The 24,052-nt window shown below is 36.2% G+C and overlaps 1 long non-coding RNA gene across 1 annotated transcript; it reads right to left on the reverse strand.

Moving 5' to 3' along the window:
* Positions 1-1,508: 1,508 nt before the first annotated feature.
* Positions 1,509-2,401, reverse strand: LOC116274986. Its single transcript, XR_004183890.1, has 2 exons — positions 2,190-2,401; positions 1,509-2,078 (listed from the first exon to the last, which is right to left on the reverse strand). It is a non-coding gene; the product is annotated as an uncharacterized LOC116274986 (long non-coding RNA).
* Between the last annotated feature and the right edge of the window lie 21,651 nt (positions 2,402-24,052).

Genomic DNA, 24,052 nt, shown 5'->3' on the forward strand with positions numbered 1-24,052 from the left:
ACACCAGGTCACCCTCCAGAGGGACTGGATAACTTGACATTCCCACCAGCAATATGCAGGTGCTTTTATTCTCTCTTTTCAACACAGTATATCTGCAACATTTTGACTACCAATTTGATAGGTGAATAAAAAAGTATTTCATTGTGGTGGTAAATGTCCATCTCTTCTCAGCAATGAGATTGAACAGTTTTTTCTCATGCTTAACACCCATTTGTATTTCATCTTTTACATACTGTTTGTTCATATCCTTTACACATTTTCTTATTAGTTTGTTAAATTTTAACCTCTGAATTTTAGTCTCATGTGGCGGGTTTTTTCCCTCACATAGAATCTGCTTTATTCTTCTGTGCATAAATGTTTATATTTGTTTTTAATTGCTTGGATTTCAGACATAGTAGAAAGGATACCTGTACTCTAAAATTATTTAAACATCATAAATGCTTCTTATATTTTTATAGTTTCACTTGTACATCTAAATATTTGACCAAAATTTACCCTAAATTTACGATTAGTGTTTAATAGCATTGCTTTTTTGTTTTTTAATATTTTAATTGTTTACATAATGCTTCCTCCTGAATTGGATTTTAGTTTACATGTAAAGATTAATACAGTGGATGAAATAAGTTTAAAATAAATGAGAACAATGAAAAAATAAGGCAGACATAGGTGATTTTAGTATACAAATTGCATGTAATAAAGAAAAAGATTCCATCTAAAATTGGACCACAAATCTGGCCATAAGCTGGTAGACAGCGTGAGAAGAAAATACGGTATAACCAGTTATTCAATTCATAGCACCAAAATTAACACCCCAGCATGCAAGTGCATATACACATATACACACCCCCCGTACTTTATCAATGAAAACACAGGTGTGTTTTTGATAAACACACTAAGATCAAATGGTAATTCTTAGTTATTATGAAACACAATTGACATCAAATTTTATTTGTCATCACCATCAGATGAGGGAGCTTGTCTGTTTTATTCACACCTATATTCCTAGTACATGACTGAAACATTAAATATGTCTTGGATTTATGAATGAATAAAGGTTTATGTTAGCTTTTGACACTAAGTAGCTTAACAGGCTAGGGATATATGATTATACATCTTTTTAAAACACGTAACCTATACAAATTCTAACATGAATAGCCTTAAGATAATGCAGTAGCTGAATAGAGTTTTCCAGAAAGTGACAGCATACTATTACTATAAGCTAATTGCTAATTGTACATTATAAAATGTCTTAGTCTCACTGGATCTTTAGTGAACAGAGGCAGAAAATACTTGATTGGGTTAATATTGTATTACTATGTAAGGGAAAATACTATTCCACATAATTTTTCATGTGGTCATGACCCATTATCTTAGCCTGGTTGAATTCAAAACACTTATTGTATTCTCTGTTATTTAGACTTTAACTGTTTGTAAATGTAATGCCTTTTCTCATAAATTAATTATAACCAGTAAAATTATTCCTCATTTTATATTTCCATTTATTATACTCTTTTTTTTTTCATTTCTACTCTATTATTAGCTGGATTTATCATCTCTTGATTTAGAAGTTATAAAAAAAAGATTCTTGTTCTTGTAGTTTTCCTTTATGCAAATTTCCACATATACTTACCTCTATTGATTTATTAGACAATCGTATCTATAAAGTGTTTTTTCTTTAATAATTAAAAATGTTTCTCACTTTTTTTCATATCCAATGCTAATATTAAAAATTTTTATGCCAATCAGGTGGTCTTCTCTTTCTGTACAAGAGTTTTTAGAATTATCTTTTTTTCTTTGGTGTTCTTAAATGTTACAATTACATATTATATATGATCAGCACTTTATCAATGGTTTATATCTGAGGTCAGTAATTTCTCCGTTATACTAGTGTGTTAGTCTGCTGAGGCTGTAAAACAAATACCACAGACTGGGTGGCTTTCACAACAGAAATATATTTTCTCACAGTTCTGGAGGCCAGAAGTTCAAGATCAAGGTACCAGTCAACTCACTGTGTGGTAAGGACTCTCTTCCTGGCTTATAGACTGCTGCCTTCTGGCTGTGTCTTCCCATGGATTCTCCTGAGTGCATGTGCACGTAGAGAAAGAGAGAGTCAGTTTTCTGGTGTCTCTCTCCTTATAAGGATACCAATCCTATCAGATTTGGGCCCTAGCCTTAAGACCTCATTTTACCTTGATTGCTTCCTTAAAGGCTCCATCTCCAAACGCAGCTACACTGGGATTTCGGCCTTCAACACATGAATTCTGGGGAGACAGAAACACTTAGTCCATAACAAGTAGGAATTTTTTTCAAACCCTTCTCTCTCTCTCAATCTCTTTCCTCCTAGCCCTGCTCCTCCCTCTTTTTCTCTGGCTGTTTTGTACTCTGGCTTACTTTCTTCTTCTTGGACTTCTACCCAGTGTTTCAATTTTTTTTTTTTTTTTTTTTTTTGACACAGATTCTCACCCTGTCGCCAGACTGGAGTGCAGTGGTGTGATCTCGGCCCACTGCAACCTCCAACTCCCTGGTTCAAGCAATTCTCCTGCCTCAGCCTCCCAAGTAGCTGGGATTACAGGCATGCACCACCACACCCAGCTAATTTTTGTATTTTTAGTAGAGGCAGGGTTTCACCATGTTGACTAGGATGATCTCCATCTCCTGACCTCATGATCCACCCACCTCGGCCTCCCAAAGTGCTGGGATTACAGGCATGAGCCACCATGCCCGGCCAGCATTTCTATTTGTAAACTCCATATCCGTTTAACTTGCTTTTATATCTTTGATCTCTTTTTTATTTCCTGTATTTTTTTAAGTTTTATTAACATGATCTTTCAACTGTCTAATTTATTCATCAGCTCTACATTTTGGGTGATGATGTCTTATCTATGGGGGTTTTAATTCAACTACTAGATTCTAAAGTTATGATTTGTATTTTAATAAGTTTCTACTTTTCCTCCACATTGGTATTATAATTCCTAATTTATATTGTTATTTTATGCTTATTGTCTAATATTTGTTCTATTCCACTAATTCTGTTTCAGTAGGATTTTATTATTTGGTTTGTCATCTTTTATAGCAAAAATTCTTGCCCTTAACTTCACATTGCAGTCACCAAGGGAGCTTTAAACACTGAAATCTGGGTACCATTGCTGCGATATTTACAAAATTGGTCTGTAATGCTGCTGCTTTTGTCTCAGGATTTTCTGAAGCAACTCAATTCTGTTGGTCAGCCAAAATTGGTCAGCATTGTTTGTAATGTCATTCTCTTTTAGGTTAGGATTGGAGGAGGATATGTCAACTAGGTACATGGTTAATATGAGGGAAGATTAGAAGACTAGAATATTAGAAGACTAGTTTGGCTGTGCTTGCCTATTAATCTTACAAGGAAAGAGAGACCCCACGTACCACAGAACCCCTGCTGACCATTCTCTATTGCTACCTTTTTTTTAAATCCACCAACCAATATATCTGGTGAGGAATTTTCCTTTAAATTCTCAGAAATAAGAAACTTTGGGGGAAGGCCATCTCCTTAGATTGCAATTCGCCATATCTGAGGAAATAGAGTGAAGAAAAGGAGGAGAAGTGGATGCTCCTGGTCATCCCAATGGGATCCTATACCTTAAATAAGCAGGGCTTTTAACCTGCTTGGGAAAGGTTAACACCTGAGGTAGATATTACTGTAGATCTCTCTAGCAAAGAACAGTTGATGATTTATCCTAGTACTGAAAAGAGAATTTAAGAGTCTTCCTTAAAGCAAGGATTTTTAAACTTGAATGTGCATCAGAATCACTGGGAGGGCTTGTCAGACAGGTTGCTGGGCCCCACCCTCAGAGTTTCTGGGTTATAAAATTTGCATTTCTAACACATGCTCCCATGATGTTGATACTGCTGGTCTGGAGACCACACTTGAAGAATTATTGACTTAAATCTCTCCTTGAGCTCAGGATCCAATTTTCTATGTAGGGATTTCTTGTATTTGTTTACATTTGTTTGTTTTTAATATTTTTAATTTTATATTGCTTTAGTTGTGCTTACATTCCTTTCTTGCTTTCGTAGTTCCTCAAAGTTTACTTTGAAGAGAGAACTAGGAGCTTATCTTATTTTTACTCTTAATAGGAAACAGAAGCCCCTCCACAGTTTCTTATTATAATTTTGAATGTTGTTTATGTTTTTTTTTAAAGTATATACATTGTAGAAAATATTGTACAACTCAAAAACTTAAAAAGTAAAATTTACCTATCATTCTTCATAATAAACCTTAACGTTTTTGTTTAAATCCTTCCCATCTCTCTTTTTAAAAATACTGGATTACTTAACATATTGTGGATTATGAGTTAGGAATCTTAACATGAATGTGCATAGGTGATTTTTAAATTTCCTGTATCAAACGCTAAAAAAATTCTGAATGGAAACTCTGAATATGATTTATGTTCTACTCAATAAAAATCCTCTCTTAAAATCTTTCTTACACGTAGAACTTTGAAAAAAAGACTCATATGGTTATAATTGGGTGTGCATTAGCCAAGCAGTCCAGGATATTTAAGTACAGGGTTTAGGAAATTCAGTTATACTATAAAATTAAAACTGAATTTCAATAACAAAACCATTTTACTCATTTTTTCAGTTAAATGATATCTTGATACATTTGACTGGTGCAAATTTCTACAATGTTCACGATCTTTTCCTTAAACTTGTCCTTTCACATTGTAGGAGCACTCACATCTGCATTCCTTAGATGGAAAAAGTTATAAGATGTATGCTTGAAGAGTAGTTGGTACTACCATGCTTACTTGTAGTAATAATGCCACACCACTGAAATACCAGAATCTGCTAGGCTTGCACTGCTAATAAGTGATTACTGAAAGCGTATGAATAGCATAACTACACGGCTTGATGCAGTAGAAAGACAGTGATTTTGTTTGCCTCTCCCATTTGCTGTCTGTCTTCTTTCATGGTATAGCAATCTTTGGAAAAAAAGTACTACATGGAATTTAGCTGAAACCAGATACTAGGCAATAGATTAATGTATGGCGTATGTAAAAAGGTACTAACTGACTTTTTAAACATAATTTACATCATTCTGGATGCTAAGTAATAATAACAATATCAACTCCTAACATAGATCATACACTACTCTATTAGAAGCACTATGCTATATGCTTTCTTTACCTTATCTTGTGTAATATTTATGTCATAGAGTAGACCTATTACCAAGGTAGAGGTCATATATTTGAATTAATCATCATGTAGTTATTCAATAATTATTTATTAAGAGCATATAGTTTGCTAGGAACTATGTGAAGAGCTGAGACCCTGAGCTGGACACTTTTTTTCCTGGAGCTCACATACCACTAAGTGAAAGAAAAGATACAAAAGCAATAAATAAATAAACCGATTAATTGTAGCTTATGAAAAGTGCTTTGAAGGAAACGTTAAAAGAAAATCTTGAGCCCAATTAAATGTAATAGAATTTAACTGAGAAAAGAAGGATTTGTATTTCAGACAGCCTCCCCAGCCAGAGTTGGTTCACAAGAGACTTTTGTGCAGTCACAAAGGACAGGAAAAGGAAAGTGACATGCAGAAAATGGAATTGAGGAACAGAAACAGCCTCACTTCAGCTTATTGTTTTTGCCTTATTTGAACATGGTTTGAACAGATGGCTCCCTTTGATTGTCCAAAACTTGGTTATTGGCACAAAAGTAGGTTACAGTTTGTTTACACCTCCATTTAGGTTAGAGTTCACTATATAGTGATACAAAGAAAACCTTTAGGTTGAACTTAAAATATGTAAAGAGGCAGCTGTAGGCTAAGCTTGGTTTAGAAAATAAATAATAGAGTAAATGATAGAGGCAATTTAGGGAGGTGTGGTTAAAGAGAACCTCTTCTGGGCCGGGCGTGGTGACTCAGGCCTGTAATCCCAGCACTTTGGGAGGCCAAGGCAGGCTAATCAGGAGGTCTAGAGATCTAGACCATCCTGGCTAACACGGTGAAACCCCGTTTCTACTAAAAATACAAAAAAAATTAGCAGAGCGTGGAGGTGGGCGCCTATAGTCCCAGCCACTCGGGAGGTTGAGGCAGGAGAATGCGTGAACCCGGGAGGTGGAGCTTGCTTTGAGCCTAGATCGCGCCACTGCACTCCAGCCTGGGCGACTGAGCAAGACTCCGTCTCAAAAAAAAAAAAAAAAGAACCTCTTCTAAAAGGTGGTATTTAAGCTGAGACTCTTAAAGGTTAGCTAAAAGCTAGTCACATGTTCACCAGTTTCCCGGGTGAACCAATAAGTTTTGAAGCCGTGAAATGAGAATGATCTGGGGATGTCTAATTCCAGCGTGGTTAAAGAACATTATACTTTCTTTGATTTCAGTTCTTGTGTTTTCTTTAAATCCCAATGAATAGTATTGTCTCTTTTTATGAAATATTCTATGTACACCTGTAAAGAATGTGTGCTCTGCTGCTGTTGGGTGCTGTATAAGTGTCAATTACATACACTTGGTTGATGGTGTTGTTCAATTATTCTGTATCTTTGATGATTTTCCTCTTAGTTTTTCTATCAATTACTATAAAAAGAGCATTGAAGTCTCAAGACATAATAATGGATCTTTTCAAGTCTTTGGTTCTATCTGTTTTTCCTTCATGTATTCTGAAACTATTTTCTTGGTGAATTGAAGATTTTATTGTTATATAATATCCATCTTATATCACAGGTAATATTTCTTGTTCTGAAGTCTACTTTGTCTGGTGTTAATATATAATTACTACAGTTTTCTTTTGATTAGTTGTTGTACACAATTTTTGCCATCCATTTACTTTTACTCTAATTATATGTAAAGTAGGATTGTTATAGAGAGATAGATATGGGTTTTTTCTTAAAAAAAAAGAAATCTTGACAATCTCTGTATTTCAAATGATGAGTATAAAACATTCAAATTTAATAGAATTATCAACATGTTTAAATTTAGATATACCATTTTACTACTGGTTTTCTAATTTTTCTTTTTCATTTTTATGTCTTCCCTTTGCTGCCTTCTTTTGGATTTGGTAAACATTTTTTTTTTCTTTTTCAGTATTCTATTTTAATTTATCATTGCGTTTTTGAAGATATCACCTTGTATAGTATTTTTGGTAGCTTCCCTATAGGGATTATGACACATGTACTTACTTTTTTACATTCTATTTAGAGTCAACATTTTATCACTTTAAAGGGTAAGCAGAAAATCATCACAATAAAGGTACCTTTATTTTCCTTCTTTTATGTTGTATATTTTGTTATAATTTATGTTTTCAGTCATCATGCATATTTTAAAGAACTGAAGGAGAGAAGAATAGTCTCTTATATTTTACCAAATCTGTTACTCTTCCTTTATTCCTGATGTTATAAGTTTCTTACTGATGGCAAATGCTCTTAATTTAGTTTCATCAAGAATAACTTTTTTTGATTTTCATTTCTCAAGAATATTTTTACTGGATAAAAATTTCTGAATATTGAATTATTTTTTGCATCACTTAAAACGTGTTGTTTCACTCCACCTTGACTACCATGTTTCCTTATATAAAATATACAGTATTCAAATCAGAATTCTCCATTGTATTGAGTTTCTGGGTACATTCAAAAATTTTTTCTTTGTTTTTTAATGGCAGAAGTTTTATTCTGATATGTTTGAGTGTAGATTTTTGTAGCTTATTCTCCTTAGAGTTTCCTGAGCCTCCTCAGGCATCTTTAAGATTTTATCTTTCACCAAATTAAGGAAGTTTCTGGTTATTTTTCTTTAGATATTTTTTCTCATATCATATACTTTTCTTCCTTCTGTGGTTCAGATGACACCAATGTTACGCTTTTTTACTTTGTTTCACAGGACTCAGAGGCTCTATTAATTTTTTTTAAGTCTCCTTTTACTCTTTTCTTTGAAATGGTTAATTTCTCATGATGTATATTCAAGTCATCTGCCTCTTTTCCTCTATTATCTCCATTCTCCTATTTAGTCTATCTGGTGAATTTTCTCTTACGACTGTCATATTGTTCAGTTCTAAAATTTCCATTTTTCATCTTCACATATTCTCTTTGCTGAGGCTTTCTATTTTTCTATTCATTATGTGAGTCTTTTCATTTGCCTATTAGAGCATGGTTATAATATCTCTTTAATATCTTTATCTGATAAATACAACAATCCTGTCATTTTGGTTGTGATATTTTTTATTGTCTTTTTCTGTAGGAATTAAGAGAAGATCACACTGGTTTCTCATATGCCAGGTAATTTTAAATTATATCCTGGGAATTTTGAATACTATGTTATGAGACACTGATTATGTCTTAAATCATAAGAAAAAGGTTGATTTTCTTCTTACATTAGGGAATCAACATATTCAGGCTTATGGAACAAACTCTGATCTGTCTTCTTTGGATTGTGATGCCAATGTCTGCACCATTTCTTTAAGTGTTTTCAGTGCTATTTGGATCAGTCTGTGTGTGCATTTCCAGGTAGCAACTTTTGGCCTGGGTGATGGTCTTTGTTATAGCTTAGTTTTCCAAGCCTTATCATACCATCTGTGGTCAGATGTTTACATGCTTAGCTCAGGGTATAGTCCAGAAGTACATACACAACTTTGTGGTATTCATCTCTCTCTCTCTCTTATCTCATTCGCTCTCATTCTCAGTCTTTCTTCAGCTCCCTCATTTTTGCAATCTCCATAACACTTCTCAATTTCCTGAAGCCTCTTTTCCACATCCTCTGGTCAAAAAGCCTGCGCTTTAGTTTACCTGTTTTCTATGTACTTCTCATAACTGAGTTTGCATTTGGAGCCAAATAGCAGGGGGACAGCAAGAAGTCAAAGCAACAGGGATCTCCCTTATGTTCTTAGGATCATGACTCTTCTGTTAAAAAAAAAAAAAAATGTTAGATGGGGTGCTGTCAATACTGTCACATTGGGGATTAAGTTTAAATGTGAATTTCAAAGGGAACAAACATACAAACCATGAGATCACTTTATTTGCATTTTTCCTTTAATTCCCCTTTCAATCCTATGAAATGGAGGCATCACTATTTCCAATAAGAATTAGAGACATAGATGGGCATGGTGGCTAACACCTGCAATCCCAGCACTTTTGGAAGTACAGGTGAGAGGATTGCTTGAGCCAAGGAGTTCAAGATCAGGCTGTGCAACATAAAAAGACCTGCTCTCTATAAAATAAATATAAGAAAATTAAAAAAAAAAGAAAGAAAGAAAGAAGGAAATGTTCTCTTTCCTAGTTTTAGGTGTCCATTGCACTACTATTATTAATGCTTCAGCTATAGAATTCTCTCAGGGCTAGAGTGCAGGAGACAATGGAAAAAAACAAAGGAAGAAAAATAGCCACCAAGATTTCTCCCACTCTCTCTTTGTTTGAGAAGTCCTGTTTCCTATTTCTTGAAGCTCCTGGAGCTCTTTCTGCCTTCATCCAGCATGCAATTTTATGCTGCCTTTGTTTCTAGGCCAGGAAATACAGGAGAGGGGAAAAATGGCAATTTCACCACCAGTTTAGTGATACCTTGAATTACCGTCTTTTTTTCCCAATCTGCCTACTAACATTTATTCTTTATAGTCCTCAGATATCTGTATTTAGTCTTGCATTAAGCGAGAGAGACCCCTGTTCAGGAACCTCCATATTTTGGCTAAAAAACAGAATTTAAAAAGGTGACCAGAGAAGAGTGAGTGATGGAAATTGAAGGAAGGGAGTACAGCTGGGGACTATAGACAGGAGCAAGATAATAAATAGAGGGTGTATGGACTTCATTCTAATAACAATAAGAAGTTTCTAAGAAATTTAATCAGGACATAGATATAATATGTATATTACAAAAAGATCACTTGTACTGCTGTATGGAGAATGAATCATAGGAATTTAAGATGTATGTTTGTGGTTTAAACATTAAATACCAGTTGCATAGAGAAAAAACATTTTCAAGGTGCGGCACAATAATTTGCCAATGGATTACATATGGGGAAAGAGGAAAACAAAGCAATAAGGATGATGCTGACATTTTTACCTTCAACAACTGGACAGGCAACAGTAACATTTACTGATACAAAAAAGATGGAGAAAAGGCAATAATTAGAACTGAATATAGAGGGGTTTTTGATCCTTTGTATGTGCCACATTTAATACACCAATTATACATCCAATTGGAGATGTCAACCAGGCAGTTGGATTCATTCTATTCCATTATCGTGAGTGCTGCTGATGGTGAACTATCTTGGATATATTTGGCATACGTTAAAAAAATAAAAATAAAAAATAAAAGAGCATGCATAAAGCACTCAGATATATTTCTCTATTTCTCACAAATACTCATGATGGGCCAGTAGTGCCATGTTACTATGGGCAGAAGTCTTCCTATATGTTCCTGGAAGCTAATCAGACTCACATTTGTTGGTGCTGTGTTGATTGGAGGTAATTTCATAAGAAGCCTAAAGTGCTTAAATTTTATTATATTACTTACAGTTGTAAACCAATATTTGATTTTTGGTCTCTTTTATAGTGAAAGTACAATATGATGCACTACTTCTCAATGTCTGAGTTATCTGAAACAGGAAGAGATCTTTCAGTACTTTTAACGGTTCACATTGTTCTTTCTCAGGCCATGTCGCTTTGATGCCTCTCTGCCTGTGTGTGATTAATAGATGATTCCTTATCCTTCATTTGGTCTTCTGGTCTCTAGTGAGTAACTATTATTCAGAACGCCTGCTTAATGAAAAAAGACTGCTTTCTGGATCTTTTTACCATCTAAGGTTTAGAACTTGAGGACCACCTGGATTTCTAATTGCTAACAAATCATGACAATCTTTCAACTCCTCATCACATCTGAATTATTAGCCTAAATCAGGAAATGTGCACACACAAATGCACACACACAAACATACACATACACTGTACACATATATATGCATACATACATATTCACTGTGGTGAGCAATATAGGATGGCCCTATACTTTTGACATTCTGTCTGTATCTCTCAGGAGGAGAGATGTAACAGGAGCCACGTTCCTCCAGAAATAAGAGAGTGAAACAGAATGGCATCTAATTAAAATGTTTACAGCATTTCCCGTGAGATATAAGCCACTGACATTTTCCAGACTGCAAGCCAAGAAATGCTTAGGATTATACAGATGTACTTTGCAATCTACAATTGCCATGCAATGAAAACATAGCTTAGACACAGTTCAGGAAATATAGATTGGTTAACCTTTCTTTAGAACTCAGAAATTAAAAGTTAGGTCCGATGAGAATTTATGGTAAGTTGAACAGCTCATCCTTCTCAAAGTAAATCAAGAATCCATTTTCTCTTTTTCATAAGTCATCTTCCTCTAGAGTAGTTTCTCTCATCTGCATCTGAGGCTGCCAAAACCACAGCTGCTTCATTATATCTCCTCCTCCCAACCGTTCTACTCTTCCTGCTAATTGTCACAGTCTGGCAGTCCTACACCATCATATTTCCAAGAGGCGAGCAATGATGCTTACCTCAGCTCTCTTAACCTCAGCTCTCTGTCCATTCCTCAATTTCTCATAATATCAGTCATTCATGCCTTCGAATGATAAATGTTTATTAAGCAACTGACTACCCTGTTCCAGGCACCCTTAGAATAATGGGATGTGTCAGTAATCAAAGTAGACATAACTTCTGTTCTCATGCAGCTTGCATTCTGGTGGGGAGAAGGAACAAATAATGAACAAGAAATAAGCAAAAAACATTATTTTCTCTGGTGATGAATACCATGAAGAAAATGAAACAAGCTAGGGGAAAAGATAGTGCCAATGAGAAGAGTAATTTGGTCCTTTACTTTCAATCCTTCAGCATGCAATTCTTCACTTCCTTCCTTCAAGGACTGGTATTGCCCTAGAATTGGTTCTTTCACTCACAGAGGCATTCATAAAGACCCCAAATGCTCAGGTTATTTTTCATAGTTCATTTTTATTAGTCTAAAATAACTGTTTTAGGCTGAAAATGGAGAGTGCACTTTGTCACTCCAAGCTTAATTTCCTATCGGCAATGGGTGTAAGTTTTTGCGTTACTATGCAAAGCATCATCAGTTCTTGCTTTTTCACTCTCTGAGACCTGAAGATTTTTGGTACATTGTCTAATAGAGACATCTATCTGTTGCTTCTACTTATATTATTCTTGCAAAAATGCTGCAGAACCTTTGTGAGGAAACTAAGCATTCATATACATTGAGCTAGACTTGAATCTTAAGCAAAATTCTTTCCTGAACTAATCACTGTAAGTGGAAAGGTGGCAATATACAGTATTCTCCCTTTGTGCAGAGAAATGGATTGCAGTGGGATGGAAGAGAGGAGATATTTTACTATTTCATTAAAATAAGTTAAGATAGAATATGCTTTGGAACTAAAGAAAGCATTCCATATTAACATTTCTTTTTTTTTTTTTTTTTTTTGAGACGGAGTCTCGCTCTATCACCCAGGCTGGAGTGCAGTGGCCGGACCTCAGCTCACTGCAAGCTCCGCCTCCCGGGTTTACGCCATTCTCCTGCCTCAGCCTCCCGAGTAGCTGGGACTACAGGCGCCCGCCACCTCGCCCGGCTAGTTTTTTTTTTTTGTATTTTTTAGTAGAGACGGGGTTTCACCGTGTTAGCCAGGATGGTCTCGATCTCCTGACCTCGTGATCCGCCCGTCTCGGCCTCCCAAAGTGCTGGGATTACAGGCTTGAGCCACCGCGCCCGGCCTCATATTAACATTTCTATTAAACTGAGTATTACCTAGAAAACCTGCAGACATATTTAGAAGCTAAGTATGAATTTGGGTAAAGCCTGAATATAAGAAAGCATTCTTAACTATTAATAAACCTCTAAAGACTATATACTAAAGATAGCTTGTAAGTGGCTGTTAACTTTAATCAGGAATATTTTCTAAAACTGCTTATATTTATTTACACCTTCCCTCTAAAAGGACTCATAGAGAAGAGCTTTTGGGTTTTGTTTTGTTTTTTAAACTTGTGATAATCACCACTCAGCTAGTGTACAATAGGCATTCTAGTGGCCTTTCCATAGGTCCATTGCATAGCAATATGTATGCATAAAAGCAGAATATAATTGAGATCACCTTGGCGTGCACACTTTCACAATACACCTAAGCAGAAAGCTATATAAAACATACTGCTTCTTGGCCGGCGCGGTGGCTCATGCCTGCAATCCCAGCACCTTGGGAGACTGAGGCGGATGGATCATGAAGGTCAGGAGATCAAGACCATCCTGGCTAACATGGAGAAACCCCGTCTCTACTAAAAATACAGAAAACAACAACAACAACAAAAATTAGCCAGGTGTGGTGGCAGGCCCCTGTAGTCCCAGCTACAGTCGGCATGGTGGCAGAGCTACAGCCGGATGTGGTGCCAGGCACCTCAGTCCAGGCTGAGACAGGAGAATGGCGTGAACCCGGGAGGCGGAGCTTGCACGGGACGAGATCGCGCCACTGCACTCCAGCCTGGGCGACAGAGTGAGACTCTGTCTCAAAAACAAAACAAAACAAAACAAAACAAAAAAACAAAAATCACCATACTGCTTCTTAGGTATCAGTAGCAGGGGTTGGTGGGTCGTGATAGATGATAGCTCTCTATTTTATGTTGCAATGGAATATATTAGCCGCCTGGCAAAAAGGGTTACATATGCAGTCTAGATTCAAAGATACCAAACTATACGAGGTTTGAAAACAATTTCGCAACAATGGAATTCCATTCATCTAATTTTATTATTTCTTTTAAAATCAAAACACATTCATTGACATAACATAGGAATTCTAGATAAGCAATTTTAAAAAGACTTAGCATTGTTAAAACCTTAGGACATTTTTCAAAAGCCTCTTTTTTATAGAAATTGTGATTTTGTATTATTCTAGTAGTCTGATCTCTTTTCCCTTATACCTGGCACTGTGCAAGACTCAATGGTGAGCAAAAATGATTAAGTTTCTGCTCTCATATTCTACAAAATAATATAAGTATCTTTCCATGTTGATACATATTCATTGTCACATAAATGCCTAAATCTATGCTTTACGTATTATGTAACCTTGTCCCATGCAGACATTTCATTTTTCTCAGCCTTTTTCTATTATTCACAATAATTCTCCTGTGAAAATAAATCCTGAAAGCAAATGTCTCTTTCCTCCCACCCAATTCAATTTGACCTCCTACCTTCTCCTCTAATGTAGTGCCAGCTATTGATCTGATTATATCATGTGCACTACTGTAGAATTGTGCACTATTGTAAGAAGTGCTTTGTATGCAAACCAAAATAATAGTGTAATTCAAAGTGTGTAGTGGTTCTTGATGCCATCATATTCAGCCGGCAATACTTTAAAAGACAATTCAGGTGGCACGCAGTGGCTCATGCCTGTAATCCCATCACTTTGGGAGGCTGAGGCAGGCAGATCACTTGAGGTCAGAAGTTCGAGACCAGCTTGGCCAACCTCATCTCTGATAAAAATATGAAATTTAGCCATGCCTGGTGGTACAAGCCTGTAATTCCAGCTACTCAGGAGTCTGAGGCAAGAGAATAACTTGAGCCCAGGAGGTGGAGTGCACAGTGAGCCGAGATCATGCCACTGTGCTCCAGTCTGGACAAAAGAACAAGACTCCATCTGAAAATAAATTACTTAAACAAAATAAAAGCCAATTCAGGGAAAATCAACTTGCCAGATACTGAATTTATGGAATTTATGGAACTTAATGTTAGACACCTAGCACTTCCTCATTTCTGGACATTTTATATAAATGGATGAGCTTTCCCTTAAACATAGATTATTTTTCTTTAGCTTGAATGCTTATACTTTCTGAGAATTGATCATTTGACAAACTGACTTCAGATGTATTGTTTACCCTCCCCCAATGAAACATTGCTGAAAAAATGGCTTGTACTTGGAGGAGGGCAGGTGGTAATACTTACTTGTCCGAGGTCGTTCTACCATCCCTTTATCTAGCCTCACAAGGATTTATGTATATGAATCAGAGCAAGAAGCTCACAGAGCTCATCCTCCTTTCTCATGGTATCAAGGTTTATCCTGATAGGTGGAAGAAGGAAATGATAAATATAACAACGTCTAATCTCATGTCCATGAATAAAGAGGGCTTCTTAAGTTTGATTTATAAATGATCATTAGACCTGGCATTTATAGCCTATATGATTTTTCAAAGAGATCAGTTTTGCCGGCAAGGCTTGAATGCAATAAGCTGAGTCATCATCTCCAATATTTCACACAATTGCTGAATTCAAGGATAGGTACTAGAAATGGTCTTCAGAAACTTTTCTCTCATTCTAAAACACTTGGATCTGCAATCACAGCTGGACTTCTTATGGTTTCAAAGCCACACAGCTGCTTAAGAAACCCCATGGCTCTACCTTGATAAGTAGTGGTTCCTTGAAAGAGTGAAAAGCCAGAAATGAAATCCTAATTTCACATAATAGAAATGTAAATCAGAATCTCTTCTGTGCATTGCATTTGCATGGAAGTTGATGGTAAATTTTGTTCTTTCTCTATCATTTTATCCTTTTATCTATTCATTGTTGAGCACATGGAAGCTACAGGCAGCGTATGAGTGCAAATATTTACTAGGCTTGAGAATAACAGGAACAAAACACAATCTAAGGAAATAAATACATTGCACTATATAGAATTTAAAGTAAACATTACATAAAGTGAGCATAATTCATCCTTTGTTTTCTTACTAGATAAGAAAAATCATATAGCAAAGCGTAATGTAAGATGCGGTAGTTACCATACATTAAGTATAATGACTTAAACACATTTTCTCTGTAGGAAGTATTCCTATGATAATAGGACAATATGAAAACTTGCCTGTGATAAAAATAAAATATGAATGCAAAAGATAACTCAGTATCTATGACACCCCAAATACAATATTGTATTATGCAAATATACATTTATTCATAATATATACACACTGTGAAATCATATTAAGTAAATATCAATATGTAATTCCATGGAGTTTCCTATGATTATTTTCTAAAATATTCAACTTAACATTTAATAAGTTCAAAGTCTTTTGCCCCACTCTAGTGCCTCAGGTTTTGAATTTAAAAGCTCTTACATTTTATAATACCGACATGCAAATGAACACTAGCCTGGCCCTTAAAAAGCATTAATCAAGTATTGTTTATACTGTCTGAGCTTGTCTAGAATGTACAATGTTAACTCTTTTCTGAATGTATGTGAGATTGTAGCAAAAGAAGTTTATGTTAACCAAATGCTCAGATAATATTCAGCCACCTTTAACATATGCTGTGTAGCAGATTCCACTGTTTGCCCACTCGGGATCTATTTGCTCCGTCTACCTTGCTTAGAGTACCCTGCTTTGGTTTATGGAGGATGATAGATAATGATTAACATAACCCAACATAAGAATTCTGTTTCTTGCTTTGACATTCTCCTTTGCAACTAGCAGTGATCTTGGGATGCAGTTGACGTTAGGCTCAGAAGAAAGTCTATTGGAGGAAGTCGGGTGACTTTCCTGGTAAATTAGTACAGACATAGCTGCCCCCTTTTCCTTATTCTTGTGTGAACATGGCCATGCTCTCTGGATTTGTAGCAACATCTTGGAACTAGGAGACAAATGTGAGAAAGAATGCAAGCATCCTCACTATGGCAGAGTGGAAAGATAGAAAGAAAAATCCATTTCTAACCCACACTTCACTTCATTTACTTAAAGATAAAACTCTCTAACTCATAAGGACTTTTTCTAATGCTTATTTTCCAAACTAAATTCCATGTCTTTAAATCTGCACAAAAGAGTTCCTTACTATAGCAGAAGTTTAAGTGGAAAACTCTACCATGATTCAGGCTTTCATATCCAGATTTTATATATAAAAATGTATAGCTCTCTTAATACATATCAAGTCTGCATTTTATGAGGGCTGTTCATTTAGCTTTGTCACTTTTTCTATTTCCTTGGCCCAGTTTCTTTTCTCTAGTATTCTCCCCCAAACAGGAGCTAAAAATATCCAAAATCTATAACCAAAGGACCTCAAAAATAGTACAGCAAGACAAAAGGAATCTAGTTTTCTGGATATTTTAGGGAGTCCATCATGCTCAATTCTTTGCTGCCACACTGGCAATGGGAATTGAGATGATCTTGTCTTCCCTTGGGCAGCCTGCTCAGGAGGCTTTGTATGAGGCATGGGGGTGCTACTGCAAATGGTATGGCACATGCAGTAGACAGTAAGAATTGATGGCAAAGATAAATAAAACATCTGTTCATATCAGGTGTGCACCAGGTGAATACCAGCTCTGAATATAGATACAAATAAAATGTAATCTTGATTGCTATGGTTATAAACGTTTTATAAACAGATTATGTGTTTTTCTTAGCATTGAAAGAAGACTAGAGAGGAAAGAATTTGAAGCAGAAGCAAAGGAGTAGTAAAAAATATATAAATATAGGTTTCAGTTGCCACTTACAAAATATAACTAACTAATTTGACCCAAGGTAGAATTTAACATACTGAAATCAGCTTAAGGTTAGGAAAGATGAAAAAAAAAAAAGGTTAAAGGTAGAGAAAGTGATGAAGTCAAATGCTGCTAATATGTCAAGTAATTTGAGGGCCAAAAATTAATCATTACATTTAATTACATGGAGTCATTGGTAATCCTCAGAAAAGCAGTTTCTATGGAGTGTTTGGGTGTGCAAGCCTGGTTGGAGAGGGTTCAAAAGTAAATATATGGAGAAACAAGTTTATCCACATCATGAGCAAGCAATGAGCCAAATCTGGGATGCAGGACATTCTACAGGACAGCTAACCTGGCTCTTCAAACAAGTGAATGACATGGATAAAAAGGGGGTAGGGAGAAAGGTTGTTTTAGATTAAAGGATATCTAAGAGCCGTAGCAACCAAATAAAAACTGTGGCACTTGTTTGTATCCTGATTAAAACAAACTAGAAAGTTGGAGAAGGTTAAATATGGACTGTTTATTAAATGGTATTAAGTAATTACTGTTAATTGTGTTCAGTATCCTAATATATGTGTGGCATATAAAGAAATGTCCTTTATGTTATTTTTGATGCATTCTGAAGAATTTGGGGGATGAAATTATGTGCTCTTTTGTATTAGTTTTGGAATTCAGGAATAAGAGAGGGGTCATGGGGAATAAAAAGGATAAAATATAAAGAGGTCAGGCTTCAGACAGATCTGTACTGAAATTTGGGGTCTGCTCATTGTTGCCTTTATAAGACATGGTACAGTAGGCATATAGTGATTGGAATATGAATGAGTGCATAGCAATAGGTATTTGTTAAATGAATGAATGAATGAACAGTGAATCAGTGACAGTGCATTATTGTAGCAGAACGAGCCGCAGACAAAACTCCTCAGACACCAAGTTAAAGAAGGAAGGGGTTTATTCGGCCGGGGCATTGGCAAGACTCCTGTCTTAAGAGCCGAGCTCCCCGAGTGGGCAATTCCTGTCCCTCTTAAGGGCTCACAACTCTAAGCGGGTGCATGTGAGAGAGTCGTGATTGATTGAGCAAGCATGGGGTACGTGACTCGGGGCTACATGCAGCAGTAATTAGATCGGAACAAAACAGGATAGGGATTTTCACAGTGCTTTTCTATACAATGTCTGTAATCTATAGATAACATAACCGATTAGGTCAGGGGTGGATCTTTAACTACCAGGCCCAGGGTGTGGTGCCGGGCTGTCTGCTTGTGGATTTCATTTCTGCCTTTTAGTTTTTACTTTTTCTTTCTTTGGAGGCAGAAATTGGGCATAAGACAATATGAGGGGCGGTCTCCTCTCTTATTCTGATGAATTCCAATATTTTGTAAACAAAAAAGTTGGGAGGGACATGTACAACTAAAACTATTCTTCTATCGTAATGTAAATTGCACTCTACATAAAATATGAAACAAGAATGAGACTTGACTAACTCTGATAATCATCTATATACTAATCTCATCTATATCTTAATGAATGCTTAATCTTATGCATTCGTTGAACACCTGTTCTGGATAAGGCGCTGGGCTTGGCATTTGGAAAATATAGTGGAGGCATAGTCAAAGTCTCTGCCATTTAAAAATATGTAAACTATCTGGACTTGGGAAAGGAGGCATATGCTTGAATCCACGGCAGATAGAAATTAGTCAATAGACGTTTGAGTAACACAGTGAGAGGAAACAGAAAGGACTGCTTTTTCTGGATGGGTAAAGCAGGAAAGTCCTCATGATTTAAATAAAATTTGAAATTGAAGTGTTAGAATCACGTTCCTTAGGGTTTGAGAGTCGGCGCGAGGAACCACCCAACACACAAATTTCGGCAGAAAGTCATTTACTGGTGCACCAGGGCCCTCTCACCTGGAAGGAATGAGGGAGAGAGAGGGAGAGAGCCCCGATTTGTGGCGATACATCTCTTTTATAGCGTTTAGGCTTCATTTGCATACAGGCTATTGATTGGCCTCTTTTGTAACCTCGAGGCCAGGTGTCTTTTTCTATTTGGCGACGCAAAGGGGTGGGATAGGTACTAGCCCCGGGGAGGTCTGGGGAATGCAGTTTTCCTTTGCTGATGCAACCTTGGGTCTGGGTTGCAGCGATCGGGCCCCGCCACCTTTAGCATACTGGTTTGGAATTTCCGGCTGAGGCAGGGCTTGTTTTACAATTCAGAGGGCGGGAAAGCAGTTTTACAGAAGCAGAACAAAGGCAGTTAATCATTTAGTAACAAGTCTTACATCAAGCCTTGCAACAAACTCTGCCTGCGCCACGAACAAACAGAACCATTTACGGGGAGGGCCTAAAAGTTTTACTTTTCAGAAGACTAAATGTCTTAGCAAGATTTGATTGTGGTGTTTTGTTTTTTTCCTGGCAACAAGAGAGAGATTACACAAATCAAAAATTTATTTATTTCTAGTCAGTTGGCATTAAAACAGCCTTTGGTCTTTATGCTTTGATCCTAAGTGATATTTTTTTTTCTTATGAACCGGCATTTATCTGACCATTGACTCACACACTCCCCAAAGATGACTGTAAGACTCACTTCCCTTTGTAAGGAGCTGCCACTTCACTCTCCAAAAATACATTAAGATGAATAAAAAAAATAAAGACCAAAGATGTTATAAATCATTATGCAAATAAATAGCTCCCACTCAAATGTGGGAAAGGGCAATGTAAATGCTGGTGGTGATGGCTTCAGAGATACTTGAGCTTTGCAAGGACAAGAAGGGACAAGAAGGGACAGTGCTGCTGCTGCTATGGTTGGCATTGGATTCACTTTTACCTGTGCATCATGTGCCCTACTGAGCTCTGTTTCTCACCCTTTTTATTTAGATGAGGGTGAACAATCTGGGTGGGGGGGGGCGGAATTTACTCTAGCTTGCTTAATCGTTAGCTTCTATTCCAGCAAAATGTTAGAGTAAAAATGGAAGGACAAGAAGAAAATAACACTTCAAAAGAGCATAACCAAGTTTGTGTTGAAGAATACTTAGGCTGATATATGGCAGAGTTCTGAAAAATGAATAGATACGTCACTTCAGTACAAAAGCCAAAGCCTTTTATTTACCAATTCCCTTGTGTTTAGTTAGGAGTTCAAATGGTTTTGAAAGCACTCCTCCGTAAATTAAAATACTCTCCAGATGTTTTGGCACTGTAAATGGCCAGGCTAAAACTCACTTTTAATGAACTGTATTTTAATGTCAATCCTTCTCCTGTCTTCTTAAATGACAAAGAACTCATCTGACTTTGTAATGAATGCTCAACTGTTCCATTACCAATTCTGCCATTTTATTGTGCCTCTGTATTTTCCTGCAAATTCATGGTGATTTTAGATGTGTTGAGGAGGAGAAAGGTTAGGAGATTTAGAAAGAAAATAAACCTAGAATCAGTGGGACATGAACTCTCTGCATAGAATACAAAAACCTGGTTGTGACAATTTCCTTACAGGAAACTGAAGGTTTGAAGGCCAGAGGAAACATAAATAAATACAGAGGATATTGAACCGAATAAATAACCTGAGACTACAAGCTCAGAATCCATGACTTTGAGTTGGCTGTAATTCCTGTGTCACATTCTTGATATTTAGAAGCAAAGGTTTAAAGAAAATTGTGTCCCAAGGTTTCACAGAACTCAGCTTCAGGATTATTTGGATCAATGTATTTGGAATTGCTTTTATTTTGTAAACTTACATATATATGACTTTTTTCTCTACTGTTCTGCCCATTGAATTATAAAACCACTGACATTATGTCTAGATGAAATGTTATATAATTTTCTTCCTATGTTTCTGTTTTTGGAAGTCCCGATGTATTCTATATTTGTATCATTTTGCCACATCAGATCTTTGAAAGGCTTTATGCTGTTTTGATATTTTGAGTTTTGATAGCAATACTTTTATATGTTGAGTAACATATATGTTCAACAGTAGCTTTTTACTTACATATGTAACAATTCTTATAACAACCTTGAAAGATGAGCTTGATTATCTCTTTGGACATATAAAACATAGAGCTGAGAGACATTTAATTGTCTAAGGTCACAGAACTAAGAAATGGAAGAGCTCAGAGATTTGAACCCTGTATTAGTCCGTCTTCATGCTACTGATAAAGACAAACCTGAGACTGGGCAATTTAAAAAAGAAATAATTTTAATGATTATAGTTCCACATGGCTGGAGAAGCTTCACAATCATGGCAGAAGGCAAGCAAGAGCAAGTCACATCTTACGTGGATGGCTGCAGGCAAAGAGAGAGAGATTGGGTGAGGAAACTCACCCTTATAATACCATCATATCTAGTGAGACTCATTCGATATCATGAGAACAGCATGGGAAAGACCTGGCCTCATGATTCAATTACCTCCTGCTGGGTTCTTCCCATGACACATGGGAATTGTGGGAGTTAGAATTCAAGATGAAATTTGAGTGGGGACACAGCCAAACCATATCAAACCCTGTTGAGACTTACTCCAAAATCCATGTACTTTTCCATCAGGAAAACTCACTTTGCTTTTTGGAAGTGAAATTCATGAACAACCTTATAAAGCAAGAATCAAGTGTCTCTTAATCAAGTGCCTCAGTTTGCCCAGGATTGAGCGGTTTCCTGAAACATAGAACTTTCACTTCTAAAACTAGGAGAACCATGGACAAACCATGAAGTTGGTAACTGATATGGTTTAGTTGTGTCCCCACCCAAATCTCATCTTGAATTCCTACGTGTTGTGGGAGGGACCCGGTGGGAGGTAATTGAATCATGGGGGCAAGTCTTTCCTGTGCTGTTCTCATGGTAGTGAATAAGTCTCATGAGATCTGATGGTTGTAAAAAGAGGAGTTTCCGTGCACAAGTTCTCTCTTTCCCTGCTGCCATTCGTGTAAAACGTGACTTGCTCCTCCTTGCCTTCTGCCATGATTGTGAGGCTTCCCCAGCCACGTGGAGCTGTAAGTCCAATTAAAACTCTTTCTTTTGTAAATTGCCCAGTCTCGGGTATGTCTTCATCAGCAGCATGAAAACTGACTGATACAGTAACTTACATGCCAGGAAGACCTCCTGTCAAATAATGAAACAAAACATTGAGAAAAGTTATTGGTGGAATGGATGCGTAAGTAGAGTATATTTTATCATATGTTTTCTTCTAGACAATAAAAAGTGACTTGGAATCTTAGAAGCATCAATGTGTAGACTAAATACTGATTTAGATACAAATCTAGAAATATACAAATTTAAAAGTGAAATTATAAAGAGTAGTATGACTCAGCAGAGTTTTTCTGTTACGTATGGATTCTAAGGCCTGTGATAAATGTCACAGAAGTAATTAGTCATATTAATTTGACTATTATAATCACCAAGTAAATAAATTCAAATAAAAATGACTTTATTGAATCATATTATTTTTGCAGTTCCACCATAGAGGAGATATTTAGGTTAATAAATGTATATTAGAAGTTGAAGTAAGGGAGAAATACATATGCTTGTATATAAAACTCTTTATGATATGTTAAGTATTTAATGAACTTGACATATTTCCTCATGAACATACTTTTCAATCTTGTTCCTTGAAACTCACTGTTAACATAGATAAAGCTGCCACTCTGTTTATAGTCATAAACTACTCAAGAATATTATGTTGAAAGATCCTATCTTTAAGACTTTTTTATTTCTTTCATTAATTCTATTATTTAATTTGAATTTATGAATATCAAAAGAAGGTTTTGAAAACGGATTGTGGAAAAGCTTCAAATCAATGAGCTCTTTGAAATGCACTTGGTTTTACTGTATTGCTACTTCATTTGCTTCCTGCATTATACCACTATTTTGTTAAATTTTGCATTTGAAATGTAATTGCCTATTCAGTAATTCCTAGCATTAGTCAGATTTCTTGGATGACATAAATATTGATTTACTTTTACTTTGACTGATAAAAAGAATAACTATCACTGAAGCATGCAAAAAAAAAAAAAGAAAGAAACCCTCTGTTGAGAAGTCTATTCAAAATGCTTTCATTTGAGCAATTTGTGTTTATAATTTTTTAATATGCCAATTTTATTACAAAAGACAAGTAAACTCGAATAGCTTGAGTAAAATTGGAAAGGTTGCTTTTGTGGATGTTTGACTGTCATTTGTAGCAGCACCATTGGTAGGACAGCCATCAGTATCACCACTAACGGGGCATAATAAAAGCCATTTGGAGCCTTTTGTATTTGATAACAATACCTATGAAAAAGAATAAAACAAAAGAAATAGGTAAAGTATACTCTGTTGTAAATGGGGATTGATTTTAATATTCTAGTGTATTCATTTCATGAGTAAGGCTGCAAGATGCCTGGTCAGCAACCACCAGGTTGGAACAGTGTGGGAACACATTTCTGGAGGGATTCTCTGATCCTATGCTGTAGTCTAATAACATTTCTTTCACACTGGAGAAAACACAGAAAGAAAGGTGTGAAGAGACGATTTTCGTCAGTCCATTTAGTTCCTGAGTGTAAACCAGGGTTTCTCAATTTTGGCACTATTGGCATTTTGAGCTGGATAAATCTTTGTTGTAGGACTGTCCTGCACACTGTAGGATGCTAAGTGGCATCCC

Source organism: Papio anubis, chromosome 5 (genome assembly GCF_008728515.1).
Source record: "Papio anubis isolate 15944 chromosome 5, Panubis1.0, whole genome shotgun sequence".
In the NCBI taxonomy this organism is placed as follows: Eukaryota; Metazoa; Chordata; class Mammalia; order Primates; family Cercopithecidae; genus Papio; species Papio anubis.